The following is a 21,481-nucleotide window of genomic DNA, read 5'->3' as shown; positions in this document are numbered from 1 at the left end:
GGCCACGACAGTGAGAGGCCCACGTACGGCAAAAAAAAAAAAAAAAAAAAAAAAAAAATCTGCCAGAAGAACTAAAGAGACAGTTCTCCAGAGAAGACATAAAGATGGCCAATAGGCACATGAAAAGATGCTCAATATCGCTAATTATTAGAGAAACGCAAATCAAAACTACAACGAGATATCACCTCACACCGGTCAGAATGACCATCACCAAAAAGTCTACAAATAATAAAGGCTGGAGAGGGTGTGGAGAAAATGGAACCCTCCTACAGTGCTGCTGGAAATGTAAACTGGTGCAGCCACTGTGGAAAACAGTGTGGACGTTCCCTTAAAAACTAAAAATAGAGTTAACCATATGATCCAGCAATCCCACTCCTGGGCATATATTCAGAAAAGACAAAAACTCTAATTTGAAAAGATACATGCACCCCAATGTTCACAGCAGCACTGTTTACAATAGCCAAGACATGGAAGCAACCCGAGTGTCCATCGACAGATGAATGGATAAAGAAGATGTAGTAAAAAAAAAAAAAAAAAAAAGATGTGGTACATATATACAATGAAATACTACTCAGTCGAAAAAAGAATGAAATAATGCCATTTGCGGCAACATGGATGTATCTAGACATTCTCACACTAATTGAAGTAAGTCAGACAAAGAAAGACAAATATCATGATATCACTTATATGTGGAATCTAAAATATGACACAAATGAACTTATTTACAAAACAGAAACAGACTCACAGACATAAAAAACAAACTTACGGTTACCAAAGGTGGGGTGGGGGAGGGATGAATTAGGAGTTTGGGATTAACAGATACACACTACTATATATAAAACAAACAGTGAGGACCTACTGTATAGCACAGGGAACTATATTAAATAGCCTGTAATAAACCATAATGAAAAGAATATGAAAAATATATGTGTAACTGTATCACTTTGCTGTATCACCAGAAACTAACACAGCACTATAAATCAACTATATTTCAATAAAAAATTTAAAAAGAAAAAAAAATGTTAAAAATAACAGTGTATAACTGATTCACTTTGTTATAAAGCAGAAACACACCATTGTAAAGCAATTATACTCCAATAAAGATGTTAAAAAAAATAAAAAATAACAGTGGTCCTAACAGAGGAATGCTGCCAGCACGCACACGCACAGATTATCTGGAAGTCCAGTCAAGAAGCTAGAAGCGGCGGCTGCCTCTGGGAATGGGATGTGGAAGAATGATAAAAAGGGTGGAGGAAGGCTTACATTTCACTCTCTATCCTTGGGCACCTTTTAAACTTTTTTAACCATGTACATACAGTATCTAGTCAAAGGAAATATACATTTCAAAACATTAAGATGTTCATATTCTTTCTAGTATAAGCATATTGCATCCAATAAATACCAGAAAGTTATTTGTAAAGTCAAAAAGAACCATAATCCTGAAGCCACAGACATCACCAGTTACTACAAAGAACTGGAAAACATTTTAAAAGCTAGTCATTCAGCAAATTGTCCGTCTCTAGTATACTCATCTCTAGCAGGCAGCACTGGTAACACCTATAGGGAAGCAAAGTGTATTTCTGAAGCTCTTCCAGCCATGGAATTCCTGCAAAATCAAAGACAGGCAAAAAACAGAAACACACAAGTAATGAGAAGAAAAGTGCTCAATTAGTTTTTGATCACTGAACTACAGCCATGTTTTAATTCAAAAATAACACAAGACAGAGTCATACACGTCTACAAAGTTACTTTTAGGTCATACGCTTCTATAAAATTACATTTTTAAGTGTACTAACTACAGGATTCTCTTATCGCCGGCCGGGTTTTGTTAAAACCTCTAAGATGGGTAATTCAGCAATATCTCTCAAAATTTTAATGACACGTAACATTCAACCCAAAATGTCGACTTACAGGAATTCATTCATACACATGCAAAATAAATTATTATAGGATTATTCTTTATAGCATAGTTTTATAAATGCAAAAGACTGGAAAAAACTAAATGTTCCTTAGTAGAGGGCTGGGTAAATTATGGTATGCCATACAGCGGCATACTATTCAGCCATACTCTTCATTTTCAAAAAACTATGAAGAAGCCTTTAATGTATTGATACTGACACAGACTGATTTCCAAGATATATTAAGTTAAAAAAAAAAAAGCAAAAAGCAAAATTCAGCAGTCTACCATCTGTGCAAGAAAGGAGAGTGGGGGAAAACATATATATATATGCACTTTTTCATACATATAATTAATAACATTAGTGTCTCCAGGGAAGGGTAGATGGCAGACAGCAGAGGAGGGAACCTAATCTTTAAATCATGTGTATGTATTAACTGTTCAAAAAATAAATATTTTAAAATTTTTAATGCATTTAACTAGCAGTTCTATCTCTCCTCTCTAGGTAACTTAAACAAGATGAAAGGAACCTTCAGGCCCACAAGAATACCCCTGAGGTATGCTTTAAAAAAATTTTTTACAGCCAATAATGCATGTAATAAGCTTGTGACTACAACAAAAATCACATAAGTTTAATAATGCCATAACTATCCATACGCAGTCTCAGTAGCAACCAATTTCCCAAAAGCATAATGTCTAACCCCACCCCCAAAATTCCAAAACGCAATGACTGATCAGTTGATGATTCCAGCGAAACAGAAGAGTCCGGATTTTATTAAGGCCCAGGGTTCTCTGTGAGAGGTTACTTTCAGCCTTCTCTCAGCTAGGGTGCTTTCTTGGCCCTTCACAACCTTAGACCGTGGGGTTAACACGGCCAAGAGTCAGGCTCCTTGTCCCCTGTCACAAGCTCGGTCTCCAGCCAACATAGCTCTCTCATAAATGGAAGGCAACAGCCAGGCCCCAGAGTGTACAGCCAGGGGGCTGTGGGCCTGTTCAGGGCTTCACATCCTTCCGATGAAAACAGGAAGGGACACATCCTTCCCCACTGCCACATGAGAAGCCCTTCCCGCCTCAGCCTTCCACACTGAACTCAGCACACTCACCAGGGGACTCCTTGCTTGTCCCGCTTCCCTGGGGGCAGAGCTCTCTGGAAACAGGGCTGACAGCCCTGCTAGCTGTCCCCAGGCACACAGTGAAGTCTGTTGAAGATTCTCATCAGAGTACATAGTGCATTCTCTACTAATTACCCAGATACACCCCAGAAAAACTCTCTCATTTTAACAGCAGTGGTTTTCCTTAAGGGCTTTCAGTGTTTTGGGTCCATTTCTCATGAACACCTACGTACACACTTTCTGTGTCCCCTCCGGTCACCCACGCCACCCCAAAATAGATCTAGCGAGCAAATGACTACAAGGTGCGCCTCATCTTCCAGGGCTTGGTCACGCTTTCATGATTCCACAAAACCATTACTACACAATTTGGCTAAATACTGTTACACTGTCTAAACAAATGCTTCTGTGGCAATTTCTGAAATCTACTCCAAATTCTGAAGTGAATGAGAGTAAGAAAAGCTTTTCCCATCGTGCTCCCTTTATAAACGCAATCACAGGCCACAGGCAACGGCCACCAACAGGCGAGTTCAATCAGCAACAGGCTGAAGTAGCACCCCGTCAGCCCTTATCACGAGCGTGGCAGGAGAGCATTTCTTTTGAAAGGGCCACCCTCCTCATAATGGGATCCTATGTCTGGAGGGGGATCTATTAAGTGATAAAAATACTTCTTAAGTCAAACTTTTTAGACAAAGATATAGCCTTAGATTTAGATACATACCAGGCCCAAATTCTCCATAAATAAGGCCAGGGGTAGCAAAAGAAAATAGCATCTCTCCTTCCTACCTGCCCCCTACACAATGAATAACCAGTATCTCATGATAAGTGTTTATAACAAGATGCTAAGGAATACCTACTTAGGAGTCAAAACCTACTGGAAAACAAAACACCAAAGGCCAACCTTTAAAATGAGCCTTCCCCTCCCTGATATCTGGATGGCAGATTACAAAATGGACTCCCAAGGGAGGTCTGATCACTTAGGACAAGTAACATTAGACCCTACTGAACACTAAAGAGTGTGATGGAGGGAAATCTGATAATACGGACCCAGAAAGAAAGATCAGATACTTGTCCACTAGTTAACTTTTCAGATTTCTAGGCAAAAGAAGATTTTCTAATGATACTTAATTCTCTCGTTAGAAAAGTAATATACACTCATTGTATACAAATTCAAAATAATTTTTGAAATTAAAAGCATTTGTCGGGACTTCCCTGGTGGCGCAGGGGTTAAGAATCCGCCTGCCAATGCCGGGGACATGGGTTTGAGCCCTGGTCCGGGAAGATCCCACATGCCGCAGAGCAACTGAGCCCATGCACGACAACTACTGAGCCTGCGCTCTAGAGCCCGCGAGCCACAACGACTGAGCCCTTGTGCCACAACTACTGTAGCCCCCGCGCTCTAGAGCCCGTGCTCTGCAACAACGAGAAGCGCCACAATGAGAAACCCGTGCACTGCAACGAAGAGCAGCCCCCGCTCGCCGCAACTAGAGAAAGCCCGAGCGCAGCAACAAAGACCCAACACAGCCAAAAATAAATAAAGGAATTTACTTTTTAAAAAAGAGCATCTGTCAAAAATGAAAAGGCAGGGTCCAGATATACAAAATCACACCTAAAATGAGTAAAATTCCCAATTTAAAACTCATCATAATCTTTTTTTTTTTTTTTTTTGTGCGGTACACTCGCCTCTCACTGTCGTGACGTCTCCTGTTGTGTAGCATAGGCTCCGGACGCGCAGGCTCAGCGGCCATGGCTCACGGGCCCAGCCGCTCCGCAGCATGTGGGATCTTCCCAGACCGGGGCACAAACCCGTGTCCCCTGCATCAGCAGACAGACTCTCAACCACTGCCCCACCAGGGAAGCCCTCATCATAATCTTAAATAACAAGTTAAAAATGTTTTAATCATCCATGAAAAGAACACCATATTATGCAGCCTAACTGACATTTATCCATATAGCTAATGTCACATACAAAAAAATTCCTAAGCCATTTGAAAGGCACAATACTATTATCAATCCCCACATTTGGGAAAATGACTTAAAAGGACCTGAACTTAAACTCTTAAAGAACTTTATAATATACTGATCATTATTCTTTTAAGAATAATTTTCTGGGAATTCCTGGGCAGTCCAGTAGTTAAGACTTGGCCCTTTCACTGCCGTGGGCCCTGGCTCAGTCCCTGGTTGGGGAACTAAGATCCCACAAGCTGCGTGGTACAGCCCCACCTGCCCAAAAAAAAAAAGAATAATTTTCTGCAATTACCCAAATGTAGTCACAAAGATCTATGTTCAACTTCACAATTCAGTCAATAAAAGTTAAGCACATCACTTAACACAGTACTGGACTGGGCACCAGAGTGAATGGGGGATAAAAGAAGGTGGGAAATTGAAAAACAGAGATATATAGTCTACTCTGAAGGTCCTTATAATCTATATCCGAACACAGGAGACTTAAAAGTAACTATACAAAATCTAAAGAAAGGAAACTCACATTTACTAAGTGTATCTTACACATCAGGTAGCAAAGCTGCAATACACACGCAACATCCATGAATCCTGTCTCAAGGGAAGAAAACAAGGCAGGGTGGGAGGGTGTTGAGGTTGAAGAGGGCAGGCGGTGCAGTCAAAAACCCAAAGCAGGGCTTCCCCGGTGGCCCAGTGGTTGAGAGTCCGCCTGCCGATGCAGGGGACACGGGTTCGTGCCCCGGTCCGGGAGGATCCCGCGTGCCGCGGAGCGGCTGGGCCCGTGAGCCATGGCTGCTGGGCCTGCGCGTCCGGAGCCTGTGCTCCACAACGGGAGAGGCCACAGCGGTGAGAGGCCCGCGTACCGCAAAAAAACAAAAAAAAAAAAACCAAAGCAAAACATAAACGCCAACTGAGTGATACAGAAGGTAAGTATAGTCATCATTAGTCTTCCACAAATGGTGCTGGGACAACTGGACGTCCACAAGCAAAACAACGAAGTTAGAGCCCTATCTCACACTATTTATACAAACTAACTCAAAATGGGTCAACACCCTTAATGGAAGAGCTAGATCTATAAAACTCTAAGAAGAAAACACGAGAGGAAATCGCCAAGACCTTAGATCTGGCAATAGATCCTTAGACATAACACTAAAAGCATAAGCAGCAAAAGAAAAAATATATTAATTGGACTTCATCAAAATTAAAAACTTTGGGCTTCCCTGGTGGCGCAGTGGTTGAGAGTCTGCCTGCCGATGCAGGGGACAGGGGTTTGTGCCCCGGTCTGGGAAGATCCCACATGTCGCGGGGCGGCTGGGCCCGTGAGCCATGGCCGCTGAGCCTGTGCTCCGCAACGGGAGAGGCCGCAACAGTGAGGGGCCCGCGAACTTAAAAAAAAAAAAAAAAAATTAAAAACTCTTGTGCAGCAAAGAACATATGTTATCAAGAAAGTGAAAAGACAACCTATAAAATGAACGGGAGAAAGTATCTGCAAATCATATATCTGATAAGAGTTTAATATTCAGAATAGGCAAGAACTCCTAAAAACAAAGACACACAATCCAATTTAAAAATGGGCAAAGGACAACAACAAGGTCCTACTGTATTGCATAGGGAACTATATTCAATATCTTGTAATAAGCGATAATGGAAAAGAATATGAAAATATATATATGTATAACTGAATCACTTTGCTGTATACCAGAAACTCACACAACATTGTAAATTATTCTTCAACCTAAAAAAATAAAATGGGCAAAGGACTTGCACAGATACATGGATATTTCTCCAAAGAAGATATACAAATAGCCAATGAGCACAAGAAAAGATGCTCAACATCTTAGTCATTAGGGAAATGTAAATCAAAACCACAGTGAGATACTACTTCACATCTACTAGGATGGCTATAATTTTAAAAAACAGAAACAAAGAGAAGATAACAAGTGTTGACAAGGATATGGAGAAACTGAAACCCTTGTACGATGCTGTTGGGAATGTAAAAATGTACAGCCACTGTGGGAAAAGTCTGGCAGTTCCTCAAAAAGCTAAACATGGAATTACCACATGATCCAGTAATTCTACTCCTAGGTATATACCTAGAACTGAAAAAAAGACTCAAACAGAAATTTGTAAACCAACATACATTACAGCATTAGTCACAACAGTCAGAAAGTGGAAACAACCTAAGTTCCATCAGCAGATAAAGGATAAATAAAATGTACAATATCCATACAACAGAATATTATTCAGCAATTAAAAAGGAATAACATTCTGACACAGGCTACAACATAAATGAACCTTGAAAACATTACGTTAAGTGAAATAAACCAGTCATAAAAGGACATATATTATTCCATTTATATGAAATATCTAGAATAGGCAAATTCATAGAACTAGAATATTAGAAGTTACCAGGGGCTGAGGAAGAGGGACAAACAGGGATTTACTGCCTAATAGTTACAGAGTTTCTGTTTGGGGTGATGGGAAAGAGCTGGAAGCAGATTGTGGTGACTGTTACCCAATGTGAATGTCATTAATGTCACTGAATTATATACTTAAAAATGGTTACAATGGCATATTTTATATTATATATATTTTACTACAATAAAAAGAAAAAAAAACAGTTTCTATAAAGTCTTTAGGAGTCTGGATTGCCCAAGGGTAAGATTTCAAATCAGGGACTCAAATCCAAAATGGACTGTAAGCCCCCAGATCTGACTAACCCTCATGGAAACCTTAGTGGGAAGCTTGCATCTCTACATCCTTCCTGACCAGTGAAGAGGCCTCTCCAGATGCTGCCGGATGCTGGAAGCAGACTTTCCCCCAAGGCAGCCCAGTGACCTTCCATGCAGGAAGAATAACCTGTGCTGGAAAAAAACAGAGATAAGTGGAAAGGAAGGTGAAGAATCCAAGAGGCAAACTCTGCTACTCTGCAGCCGTGTGACCATGGACACATTACTCAAGTGCTCTAACGAAGCTTCAGCTTCCTCTCGTTATGAAATGAAAACAGCATCTACCTTTAAACGTTGACATAAGACCTGACAAAAGTACTCCTACAGCACCCAGCCTAGTGCCTGGCAGATGGTGGGTGTTCAGTCTATGACGGCTGTTGCTATTGGGACAGGAGGTCTGTTTGCTACCCCAGAGGCAACCAAAGGCTGAGCAGGACATGGCTTGGATCTGGAGAATTCTATGACTTACCAGAACTTAAATAAAATGCAGACTTCAGAGAAGGAGCTGTTCCTATGCAGTTCAAACTCTTAGAGAGACTGGCTTATTGTTCACAGAATGAACCCAGCTACTCCACGTTAGGAAGGGCGCGGCTACACAATTCACTCTCTCTGTACAACAGGCCTCTGTTCACAACAGAGCCCTGCCTTTACCAGCAGGAGAGACGTGCTCTGTGGAGAAGCGGAGCAGGAAATCAGCTTGGAGGTGGACCTGAGGCAGCTCTCCAATGCTGGTGGCCTCAGAATCACTTGGGAAATCTGTTAGACACAGATGCCTCACCCCCACCGCCAGACACTCTGATTGCTAAATATTTCAGGCAGGGCCCTTGAGCACAACTGTGTAAAGAAACAGTTGAAAAGGGAAGGCACGGAGATGTTACAAGACTACCTTCTGATGTTGGCAAACAGACCAGTCCGCCCCACAAAGTAAGACCTGCGTTTTCCTCCATACCTGTCAAAAACACACTAGCTTTGGCAATGCAGAGAGATCACCTGCAGGTGATATCCAATTCAACCTGCAAGTTCTGCACCTCTCACAGGAACAAAAAGAACAACAAAAAAATGACTTAAATCATATTACCAGAAGTTGGTAAAATTTTTGTCAAACACCCTTAAATTGATTAGGAAGTTATTACCTTGTTCAACTTTTTGGTCAGCAATCAGGCAATATGTATCAAAAGTCACCCAATATTCTCACTTCTTAAAATTGATCTGAAGGAAACAACACAAAAGCAGCAAACTACATGCAAAAAAAAAAAAAAAAAAAAGCCACTGTTGTAGTGTATATAATATCAAAAAGATAACGTGCCTGTCAAGGATCCCAGTTTACCAACATTTGCCATATCAACTCAAATACGACAAAGCTATTAAAAATTTAAATGATGTGTACTATGTCATTACACGGAAACTATTCAAAAAACACGCAAGACCTAAAATGACTTACTACAAAGCATGGACATATGGACAGCTTTAAAGGGTGACGCATTAAGCAAAAACCTTGGGGGGGGATGGGTGAAGGGCATCAAAAGGTACAAACTTCCAGTTTTAAATAAATAAGTCCAATGCACAGCATGATGACCACAGTTAATAGTGCTGTGCTGCATATTTGAAAGGTGCTAAGAGAGTAGATCTTAGAAGTTCTCATCACAAGGAAAAAATTCTACAACTCTGAAGGGTGATGGATCTTGACTTAACTGCAGTGATGACTTCACAATATACAAAAATATTGAATCATTACGTTGCAAACCTGGGAATTAATATACTGTTGTATGTCAATTCTACCTCAATAAATACAAAAAAAGGGACTTCCCTGGTGGAGCTGTGGTTAAGAATCCACCTGCCAATGCAGGGGACACAGGCTCGAGCCCCGGTCCAGGAGGATCCCACATGCCGCAGAGCAACTAAGCCCATGTACCACAACTACTGAGCCCGCGCTCTATAGAGCCCACGAGCCACAACTACTGAAGCCCACGTGCCTAGAGCCCGTGCTCCACAACAAGAGAAGCCACCGTGGGTTTCCCTGGCGGTGCAGTGGTTGAGAGTCCGCCTGTCGATGCAGGGGAGACAGGTTCGTGCCCCGGTCCGGGAAGATCCCACATGCCGCGGAGCGGCTAGGCCCATGAGCCATGGCCACTGAGCCTGCACATCCAGAGCCTGTGCTCCGCAACGGGAGAGGCCACAACAGTGAGGCCCGCGTACCACAAAAAAAAAGAGAGAAGCCACCGCAGTGAGAAACCCATGCGCCACAACGAAGAGCAGCCCCCGCTCACTGCAACTAGAGAAAAGCCCACGCGCAGCAACCAAGACCCAATGCAACCAAAAAGTATAAAATAGAAAAACAATTTAATTTTTAAAATAGCAAGTCACATGAATGTTTAAAAATAAATGAAAAGACAAGACCTTGTGTTAGGACAGCTTGGCATGGGTTTTCCCCCTCTGGCCTCTCAACTTTTTGTATTATTGCCGTATCACTGTAATAGGACTCTAAGTAAATTTAACTGATTCTGCTTGGAAAGTTAACTGGACAACCATTCTAGAGAGCTGCAAAGTGGATTCACTATCCTGAACGAAGATAAACACACCCAAATGTGCCATGGTAACAAGATGGTCACGAGGCCAGTTCTAGGCTTTTTTTCAGAAAAAAATAAACCTTAACAGATATGGTAACTATTTTTTTTTGAATTTTATTTTATTTTTTTATACAGCAGGTTCTTATTAGTTACCTATTTTATACATATTAGTGTATAAATGTCAATCCCAACCTCCCAGTTCATCCCACCACCACCCGCCGCCCCCAGATATGGTAACTATTAATCTTAAATTTACATTTTTTTAAAAAGCAAGTATAAACACACTAAAAGAAAGGAGGAAATCTGGTTTGGCAGCTATTCATGTGGCAAAAGATCAGAGGACTTTGAACCACAACTTCAATATAAGGTAACAAACTCATGTAGCTAGGAGACAATTTACATGAAAACAACATTAGGCGAGAAACAGAAGGCCCAGTTCCCATCCTAGTTCTATCATGTACTGGGATTTAACTTGCAGGTCTTGGGTTCTCATCTGTAAATTGATAGGATAATGATGGTATCTTCTCTGCCTACCTCACAGGATCTTTTTTTTTTTTTTTTTTTTTTTTTCCTCACAGGATCTTGAAGGAAACAAAGATTATGAATGTACAAGTGCTTTGAAAATCCAGGGTTTGTTCCCTTGAATCTGGCTATTAGTATTATAAAGACGTTCATATACATGCAGCTACAAACAAGGGTAACCGTGTTTAGGAGGTACACTCCAAACCAATAATAAGCAGATATGCCTCCCAAGGGGCCCAGGGTCTGGGGCCAGGCCTGTCCCTTTATCCGGATGTTCAAATCTTTCAGGAGAATCTACTTGCCTACTTCTTGGTCATTTTTTTGAATTCGTAAAAGCAAATGTAATCACTGACAAAATTAATAGAGAATGTAGGATTCTCAAACTGGGTTTTTAAGAATTACCTGGGGATTGTTAAAACTATGGCTGCCCACAGGCTTCCCTGGTGGCACACTGGTAAAGAGTCCGCCTGCCAATGCAGGGGACACGGGTTCGAGCCCTGGTCCGGGAAGATCCCACATGCCGCGGAGCAACTAAGCCCGTGCACCACAACTAGTGAGCCCACACGCCTAGAGCCCGCGAGCCACAACTACTGAAGCCCGTGCACCTAGAGCCTGTGCTCCGCAACAAGAGAAGCCACCACAATGAGAAGCCTGCGCACCGCAACGAAGAGTAGCCCCCGCTCGCCGCAACTAAAGAAAGCCTGCGTGTAGCGACGAAGACCCTACGCAGCCATAAATAAATAAACAAATAAATAAAAACTATGGCTGCCCAGACCCCATGCAGACTGAACTAACCAAAGTCTCTGGGTGGCTGGGGATAAATAAGACCAGGCCATTTGTATTTTAAGAAGCTCTCCAAGTGATTCTGGTGACCTGATTACTGCTATTATTATTACGCTGTTATTAATATTAACCACCACCATGAATACATGACAGGAATTCCATATACCCACTCAGTATACACCAGTCACTGTTCTCAGCATCTTACATATATTATCTCACTTAATCCTCACACAGTCCTATAAGTAGATACTACTATTAACACTGCCCTCCCTCCACCCTCCTTTTATAGAGGTAATCACTGAAATACAAAGAGATGATTTCACTGGCCCATGGCCCAAAGTCACAGGGCTAGTAAGTGGCAAAGCCAGAAAGCACAACAAAGTGTGAAAATCCCTGATACAGTTTCCTAACCTACAACAGTAACTGTATACTCTAGTCAGTATAAATAAATTCTGCTTTATTTCAAACATCGTATTTAAAGGACCCGAACAAAACCAAGTTGTCTCAAGAGAGAGTGGTGAAATCAGGTTAAACCATGATCAGGTTAAACCATACTTCAGCACCAATTTGTAACTGTTTTGTCTGTCTTCTCTATTGGACGGTGAGCCCTTGAAGTGCGGGGACCAGGTATGTCTTTTCAGCTGTACCCTCGTGGTACAGTTGTACCCTGGTATCTAACTAAAGAAAGGGTTTAATAAATTAATCAATAAATCTAGAGAAGGCCTGATGACTGTCCTGGGAAATGAAAGGCTCTTTCATAGAAAAGAAACAGACGTGATTCATGTTGCTTCCGGGGGTACAACTAAGATCAACAGGTAAAAGGGGAGGGGCAGTTTTGGAGACAGTCTAAAATACCTTTCTAGCAACCAAGACCTGTCCAGAGACAGGAAAGTGTGCCTGCAGTTTGTGGCTAAAGACCAAAATATCGTAGATAAAAGGCAGGATGTGGGACTATGGGGCCTCTAAGAGCTCTTCCAAGGCTCAAATTCTGTTACTCTAAGTTACGATACATTCCTTTATTCCTTCACACATTCTACAGTGACTAGTTACACCAGTGCAGTCGTCCAAGCACAGAGCTAGCACAAAGTGTTCTACAAACTCCCAGAACCCTCAAGGATCTAGAGAAAAGTAAATCACCGGAGTGAACCTTCCAAGGAGGAAGATAATTGATACAACAGGGACCAGCAAGGAGGCAGGAGAATTCCAGGCAAGAAACAAGAGAAAAGTAAACAAAGGTGTTATGGAAGCAATGCTACCCTTTGAACACATCTGAGCTACGTCTTTAGGGGTCCTTGTGGGGAAGTGGACTGTGGCTGCCATAAGAATCTGGGGAGGAAATGCATTCAGCATGGCAGTAATGGTCTGAGCATAAGGGAGGCGGGAAAGCCCTGGGGTGACGAAGACCCGGCTAGAAACAGTCAGGAAATTCTGGTGCTAAAAAGAAAAGGCTTTCAGAGGTCAGTCAGCCAAACACACACACTCTTTATGGATGCCGACCTGGTTGCACTGGGTAAAGAAAGCTTAGTTTACTTTCTTAAATTACATTTCACAAACCAAAGACTGAATCATCAGTGATTCTGTCTTTAAACATTTGTTAGTTTCTGCTACTGTCTATTCTTTCCACTATTTGACAACCAGACTTGCAGTTATCAAAACTCTTATCAAAACTCAGCTCTGAGCGTAACATTTATGATCCCTTAAATGATTATAACATTTACCAACAGTACTATGAAATAAAAAGTATTATCTACCAATCTAAAAAACTACAACTTTATAAGTAGAAGACTGTTAAGAATAAATGAAGTCTGAAAAAATCAATTTATGTCTCAGGTCCAAAAAACTATCTCACCCAATTTATAAACTGTGAGATTAATCCACCTAAAAAAGAATTAACAAGGGACTGAAGGAAAAAAATCTAAGATCCCAGACCAATGAACAAAATATAACACATCTGAATGATAAACTTAATGGTCTTCTGGCCATTCATTTCTCAACATCCCTGTCAAACTATTTTAAGGATCTGAAATCTTGCTCTATAAAAAGCAAGTTCCCATCATCTGAACTACACTTAAGAGATTCTATCGCAGTAGTTACTGAAGCATAAAAAACCAAGCTTCAGATTTTTGCTTCCTGTTAATACAAAAAAATGCCTACCTCTTTTACGTAAAGTTGAGTCTGTGGCCAAATTCCTGGCACACTAGGAGATCAAGGTTTTCAGTTCTAACACTGATTTAAGGTGCAAAGGCCTTTTCCCTACTTAATACCGCTTAAATTGTGACATGGAGATAAAATATATGACACCTCCACCACCAACAGTCTCTTCAAAGGATTTCTGACTCCGCTTAACCTTAGCTGGGAGAATATAAAACTACAGCTGAAAACTCCTCAACAAAAATTAAATCTTTAGAAATCTGAAACTGCTACATGTTAGCTGATAAACTATGAATTATAGAAACTGAGATCTGAGTAACAATTGCCAAAAAAGGTGCAATTACACAATCTTACAAAAATGGATAAACAAACAGCTCACCAAAATTTAAATCTTTCTTAGCAAATGGAGAAGATAAATAATGTTCAGTAACTCTGGAATACTGTGGTGTAGTTTTTCTTATCTATATGGTCTCTGCAGCAATGTTACTACTCTCCACTGCTCCCTTTGCTTTGGATAAGCAAAGGGAGCCCACGGTCCAGGATTCCTCATATCAAGGGCACGGCAAATGTCACAATAATAGTAATAAAAGCAACAATTTCTAAAGCCATCATTTATACCGGACTCTGGCCCCCGAATAGGGTGCAAGGCACATGGCATCAGGCAACTATTTCTCGCTTCTGATTCTTCTGCATCACTGCCTCCCAAAGGACTAGAGAATCTAAAGCTCTAGACGCCACATCTACAAATCAAAGTACCATGTTTAAAGAGCTCACAGGTTCTACGGATGGCCAGCAGTTAATGAACGAACCCCAAGACAGAGAAACTCACCCAGATGCAACAAAACACGCTTCAAGGCTCCATCTAATTTTTGTTTTTAATTTTTGGAGTAAAAACAAGTATTAAAAATTATGTAATAAGTGAGACTCTGGAAAACCCCAGACTCATCCGAGCGGCTCGGAAAACGGGAAAGTAAGATGCGATTAGCTCCATTGTAGCCAACCAGGCTAACGTGCAAGAGCACACACTCCTCTCCGTCAGAGCGTCCCTGCCAATACCGAAGAACAACAAAGGCAAGTTGAGGAGGCTGCACAAGGCTTAACTCAGCACTTGTCCGCTTTGCCAGCCTCCGAAGAAGCTCGCTGCGGGCCCAGGAACCGCGGGCTCCCTGCGCATTCGGCCCGGCCAGCGCTCGGCTTTGTCTGGCCCGCCTGGACCCGTTTCGTTCCCCCCCGGATCTTCCTCCACACCCATCACTCGCCCGTGACTATAGTTGTGGTGGGTTTCTCCCCCTCGCCCCCTCCCCTCGCGAAACCCGCTCTTTTCAAACGCGGCTTCGCCCACCCGGCCTGGGAGACTCGGGTCGGGAAGGGGGCCCGGGGTGGGGTCCGGGAGAGGAGAAGAGAGGGGGACACACAAAGCCGGACTCACCCCACAGCCGCCCCCCTCCCTCTGCAAGGCAGCCTGGGATCAGCGACCTGCGGGCTGGATAAACAGCCCTCCCCTCCCGCTCCCCGCCCGGCTCCCACCTAAGGGCCGCCCCCTCCCCCCAAAGTGCACCCAAGAGCGGATGACAGCGCTGGACCTCACCCCCACCCAGCCTCGGCGCCCACCACCGCGAGGGGGGGCTGGGGCCTGGAAGGGCTGGGGTCTACACATCCTCGCCCTAACCGGGAACTTACAGCCGTATTAGTCGCTCCTGTTGCCCCTGCAGACCAGACGGCCGCCGCCTTCTCCTCCACCCCAATGAGGTTAAGCGCTTGGTGCGGGGATTAAAAAAAAAAAAAAAAAAAAAAAAAAAATTAGAAGCCCAGAGCGCCTGCGTAGTGCGGTCTCTCTTTTTTCCCCTTACCGCCACGACCCGGCTAGACCATAGAGAGTGTAAACCGAGACCAGAGAGGCGCCTGCTTCTCTATGGTAACGCCCCCGCGCAGGCGCTGCCCTGGCTGCGCCGGGCTTCGGGACCCGCGAGTTCTAGGAGCTTTTGCCTCCTTGGAGAACGTCAATTGGCCCTGATGGGGACCCGTAGGGAAAAGTTCTTTAAGGAATGGGGGGCCGGAATGGAGTTGGGCCCCCCCCCCCAGAGGAGTTGCGGCAAAACTCAGGCAAGGCGGGGAGGGTCGGAGCTAAGCGGCCATGGCAGTAGGGCACCAGAAAGCAGGGAGCGTAGAGCTCAGGAGGAACCAAGAAAGCCTGGGTAAAAGTCGTCCGGCCGGAACTTCCTCCGGTGGGGGAGGGGGGTGTCTAATACCTGAAGGAACCGGCCTTTCACTTCTGGGTTACGCGCGTCGCGCCCCGGCCGGGCGTCCGGGACGAAAGAAATTGTGCCCTGCGACTTCCCGTACCTCGGCTCCCCCTTTCACTCTCGAGGAGGCGCGGGCGCTGGAGCCGGAAGCACACCTTTTTAACGGTTCTTTTCCCTTTTTGAAGCCTAGCCAGCTCCGTGGAGGCCTCGGAGACCCTTGAGACTTTCTTCCTCCAGCAGCTGCACAGATGAGGCTGCTTGTGTCCACCCGTCGCGTTGCTCTTGGAAGATGTGTGGGAGAGTGTCTCGGAGGGTTAAAAGCTGTGCAAGTTATAGGGCTCCCTTGGAGGACTCCGGAGGACCCACAGTCGTTCCGCCTCTGGCCCCTGCGCTCGCGAGTAATTTGACGTTGAAAGCTTTCGTGAGATTACACACTGCTCCGTGGAAATGACTCTTAAAGTGTGAATTGGCTTCCCTCCGTCTCGATTCTTGTATCGGAGCTCCTGCTAGTGGGGGTGTCGTGTGTTGAGGGACCTGTGAGATCCTACACCTGATAGTCGGGGGCTTAGATGTTGTGGTTGGAGACACCCAGCTAAAACAAAGCCCCGTGTAGACTCCTCTGTGGAGTGCAGGGAAGGCAGCGGACTGTAGTCTGAAGGAGTAGCGATGACAAGGAGGATGTGGCTCCCGGTTGGATCTAGAAAAGGGGACATCTTTGGGGTGAAAGCACAAGCGGCCTTTTGAAAATGAATGGATGATGATGAAAGAGCATTCCAGAGAAGATTGCGTGGAGCAAGGGCTCAAGAGGAAGTGGGTATCATACTGGGAGTACAATGAAGAGAGCAGTCTAACTGAAATGGGGAAAGAAAGGAAAAAAAAAGGACAAGTGAAAAGTAAGGTTCAATAAATAGGATGGGGAATTGTAAATTTTTTTTTTTTTTTTTTGCGGTACGCGGTCCTCTCAGTGTTGTGGCCTCTACCGTTGCAGAGCACAGGCTCCGGACGCGCAGGTTCAGCGGCTATGGCTCACGGGCCCAGCCGCTCCGCGGCATGTGCGATCTTCCCACATCGGGGCACGAACCCACGGTGCCCTGCATCGGCAGGCGGACTCTCAACCACTGCGCCACCAGGGAAGCCCGAGCCACAGCTATTGAAGCCCACATGCCTAGAACCCGTGCTCTGCAACAAGAGAAGCCATCGCATTGAGAAGCCCGCAACGAAGAGTAGGCTCCGCTCACCACAACTAGAGAAAGCCCGTGCACTGCAACGAAGTCCCAACACAGCCAAAAATAAATAAATAAATAAAAAGACAGTGGTAAGAACAGACGTGGAGAGGGGGCGATAGGTAATTTGGAGGAGGAGTTTGGTTCAAGGGTGGGGGGCAGAAAAGTGGGGTAAAACTTCAAGCAATAGGTAGGGTCAAAAGAGTAGTTTCTAATTATTTACATCCACAAATATTTCAGTATTTCTAAAAGATAATATTTTTTTAATATAACCTCAAGGCCATTATCACACTTGAAAAATGAACAGTACAGTCGTCCCTCGGTATCCATGGGGGATTGGTTCCAGAACCTGCAGCAAATACCAAAATTCACATGTGCTCAAGTCCCACAGTCAGCCCCCTGAATCCAAGGTTCCACATCTGTGGATTTAACCAACCTCAGATCGTATACTACTGTATGTATTTACTGAAAAAAATCCATGTGTAAATGGACCCATGCAGTTCAACTGTAATAACTAGTATTATCACCACCCTGTCAATCTTCAAATTTCCCTAATTATCTCATAATTTTTTTGCTACCAGATGGATTGAGGTATAATTAGTATACCATACAGTTCACCCATTTAAAGTAATGCATTCAAAGTGTTGCACAGTTATCACCACAGTACAGTTTAGAACATTTTCATCACTCCAGAAAGAAACCCTATGCTCATTAGTAGTCACCACCCAGCCCTAGGCAACCACTAATCAACTTTCTGTCTATAGACTGGCCTATTCTGAACATTTTATGTAAATGGAATCATGCAGTATATGACTGGCTTCTTTCACTTAAGCATGTTTTGAAGGTTCATCTATACTGTAGCATGTAACATTACTTCATTCCTTTTTATCGTCAAATAGAATTCTATTTTATATATATATGTGCCACATTTTGTTTATCCATTCATTAGCTGATGGACATTAAGTTGTTTCAAACCACTTTTTTGGCTATTATACATAATGGCATTCTGAACATTCTATTACAAGATTTTGTGTGGACATGACATAAATTGTAGCAATGTTTTCTTAGGTCAGTCTCCCAAGGCAACAGAAATAAAAGCAAAAATAAGCAAATGGGACCTAATCAAATGTAAAAGCTTTTTGCACAGCAAAGGAAACCATAAACAAAACAAGAAGACAACCTATGGAGTGGAGAAAATATTTGCAAACCGTGCAGCCGACAAGGGCTTAATTTCCAAAATATACAAACAGCTTATACAATTCAATAACAAACAAAGAACCCGATCAAAAAATGAGCAGAAGACCTAAATAGACATTTCTCCAAAGAAGACATACAGATGGCCAAGAGGTACATGATAAGATGCTCAGTATCACTAATTATTAGAGAAATGCAAATCAAAACTACAATGAGGTGTATCACCTCACACTGGTCAGAATGGTCATCATAAAAAGTCTACAAATAATAAATGCTGGAGAGGGTATGGAGAAAAGGGAACCCTCCTACACTGTTAGTGGGAATGTAAATTGGTGCAGCCACTATGGAGAACAGTATGGAGGTTCCTCAGAAAACTAAAAATAGAACTACCATATGACTCAGCAATCCCACTCCTGGGCATATACCTGGAGAAAACTCTAATTCAAAAAGATACTTTCACCCCAATGTTCATTGCAGCACCATTTACAATAGCCAACATGGAAGCAACCTAAATGTCCATCAACAGATGAATAGATAAAGACGATAAAAAAGAATGAAAAAAAAAATTCCATTTGCAGCAACATGGATGGGATGGACCTAGACATTCTCATACTAAGTAAAGCAAGTCAGAGAAAGACAAATCACATATGGTATCACCTATATGTGCAATCTAAAATATGATACAAATGAACTTATTTACAAAACAGAAACAGACTCACATAGAAAACAAACTTATGGTTACCAAAGGGGAAAGGGAGTTGGGGAGGGATAAATTAGGAGTTTAAGATTATCAGATACAAACTACTGTATATAAAATATAAAAACAGCATGGTCCTATTGTATAGCACAGGGAACTATATTCAATATCCTGTAATAAACTGTAATGGAAAAGAATATATATAAAACTAAATCAGTTTGCTGTACACTAGAAACTAACACAATGTCGTAAATCAACTATACTTCAATAAAAAACTAAAATGTTTCCCAACCAGTGATCGAACCCATGCCCCCTGCATAGGAAGCTCAGCGTCTTAACCACTGGACCGCCAGGGAAGTTCCCCACTGTGGTTTTGATTTTCATTCACCTAATGACTAGTGATGTCAAGCATCTTTTCATATGCTTATTTGCCAACTTGGATCTCTCATCAGAGAAATGTCTATTCAGATCTTTGTCCATTTTTTAATTGTGTTATCTTTTTCTTGGCCAGGCAGCTTGCGGAATACTAGTTCCCCAGTCAGGGATTGAACCTGGGCCCCCTGCAGTGGCAGTGCGGAGTCCTAACCACTGGACCACCAGGGAATGTCCGTGTTGTCGTTTTTATTATTGAGTTGTAAAAATTCTTTATATATTCTCAATTTAAGTCCTTTATCATATATATGATTTGCAAATATTTTCTCCCATTCAGTGGGTCGCCTTTTCACTTTCTTGATAATGCCCTTCAAAGCACAAAAGTTTTTAATTTTGATGTCCAATTTATTTTTTTTTCTTTGTCGCTTTGTATTTGGTATCTAAGAAACCATTGTATAATCCTACATTTTCTTCCTAGAGTCTTACACTTTGGGCTCTTACTTTAGGCACTGACCCATTTTGAGTCCATTTTTATATATGGTATAAAGCAGGGGTCCAACTTCATTCTTTTGCATGTACCTATTCAGTTGTCCCAGCACCATTTGTTAAAAAACCTATTCTTCCTCCATTGAATTGTCTTGGCACCCTTATCAAAAACCAGTTGGCCATATATGTGTGGGTTTATTTCTGGACTGTAAATTCTATTCCACTGACATGTGTATTCTTATGCCAGTATTACACTGTTTTGATTACTGTAGGTTTGTAGTAATTTTTTGAAATTGGACAATGTAAGCCCTTCAACTTTATTTTTCTTTGGATTGTTTTGGCTATTTGGGATTCCTTGATTTTCCACATGAATTTTGCTATCAGCCTGTCCATTTCTGAAAAACAAAAGGCAGTCTTAATTTTGGTAAGAATTGCATTGACTCTGTAGAGCAGTTTGGAGAGTATTGCCACTTAATATTGAGTCTTCTGATTCATGAGCATGGAATATCTTTCCATTTATTTAGATCATTTTTATTACTTTCATCAATGTGTAGTTTTCATAGTACAACTTCTGCAATTCATTTGCAGAATATCTATTCCTGTATTTTTTGATGCTATTATAAATGGAATTGTTTTCTTAATTTCATTTTCAGAATGTTCATTGCAAGTGTGTAGAAATATAATTAACTTTTGCATATCGATCTTGTATCCTGCAACCTTGCTGAACTCATTTATTAGTTTTGCAGTGGCTTCCTTGGCATTTTCTGTATACAAAATCATGTCATCTGCAAATAGGGATTCTTTCTGATTCTTCCTTTCCAAACTGGATCCCTTTTATTTCACTTTCTTGTCTAATTTTCCAGCTAGAGCCTCTGGTACAATGTTGAACAGAAGTGGTGAGAGTGGACATCCTTGTCTTATTCACGAACCTAGGGGGAAAACATTCAGTCTTTCACTATTAAATATGATGTTAGCTGTGGGTTTTTCATATATGGCCATTATCAGATTGAGGATGGTCTCTTTTCTTCCTAGTTTGTCAAGTATTTTATCATTATCCTTAAAGACTTTTGGATCTTAACAAGTCCATTTTCTGTGTCTGTTTTGATGATCATGTGGTTTTTGTCCTTTATTAAGTATTGTGTATTACATTGATTTTCAAAAGTCAAAAAAAAAAAAAAAAAGTCAAAACAACCTAGGATAAATTTGTGGGATAAATCCCACTTGGTCATGGTATGTAATCCTTTTAATATGTTGCTGAATTTTTATTTGCTAGTATGTTGTTGAAGACTTTTGCATCTATATTCATAAGACGTATTGGTCTCTAATTTTCTTGTGATGTCTTTGTTTTTGGTACCAGGGTAATACTGGCCACACAGAATGAGTTGAGCTGGGGAGTATTCCCTCCTTATTTTTTTAGAAGAGTTTATAAAATATTGCTATTTATTCTTTTTTAAATGTTTCATAAAATTCACTAGTGAAGCTGTCTGGGCCTTAGCTTTTCTTTGCAGGTAGTTTTGTTTTGTTATTTTATTACTAATTCAATCTC

The 21,481-nt window shown here is 42.1% G+C and overlaps 1 non-coding gene across 1 annotated transcript; it reads right to left on the bottom strand.

Moving 5' to 3' along the window:
- Positions 1-19,607: 19,607 nt before the first annotated feature.
- On the bottom strand, positions 19,608-19,680 carry TRNAG-GCC (transfer RNA glycine (anticodon GCC)). Its single transcript has one exon. It is a non-coding gene; the product is annotated as a tRNA-Gly (tRNA).
- Positions 19,681-21,481: the final 1,801 nt, after the last annotated feature.

The sequence above is a fragment of the Phocoena phocoena genome, chromosome 7 (genome assembly GCF_963924675.1).
Source record: "Phocoena phocoena chromosome 7, mPhoPho1.1, whole genome shotgun sequence".
In the NCBI taxonomy this organism is placed as follows: domain Eukaryota; kingdom Metazoa; phylum Chordata; class Mammalia; order Artiodactyla; family Phocoenidae; genus Phocoena; species Phocoena phocoena.
This window is presented reverse-complemented; position numbering and strand designations above follow the sequence as displayed.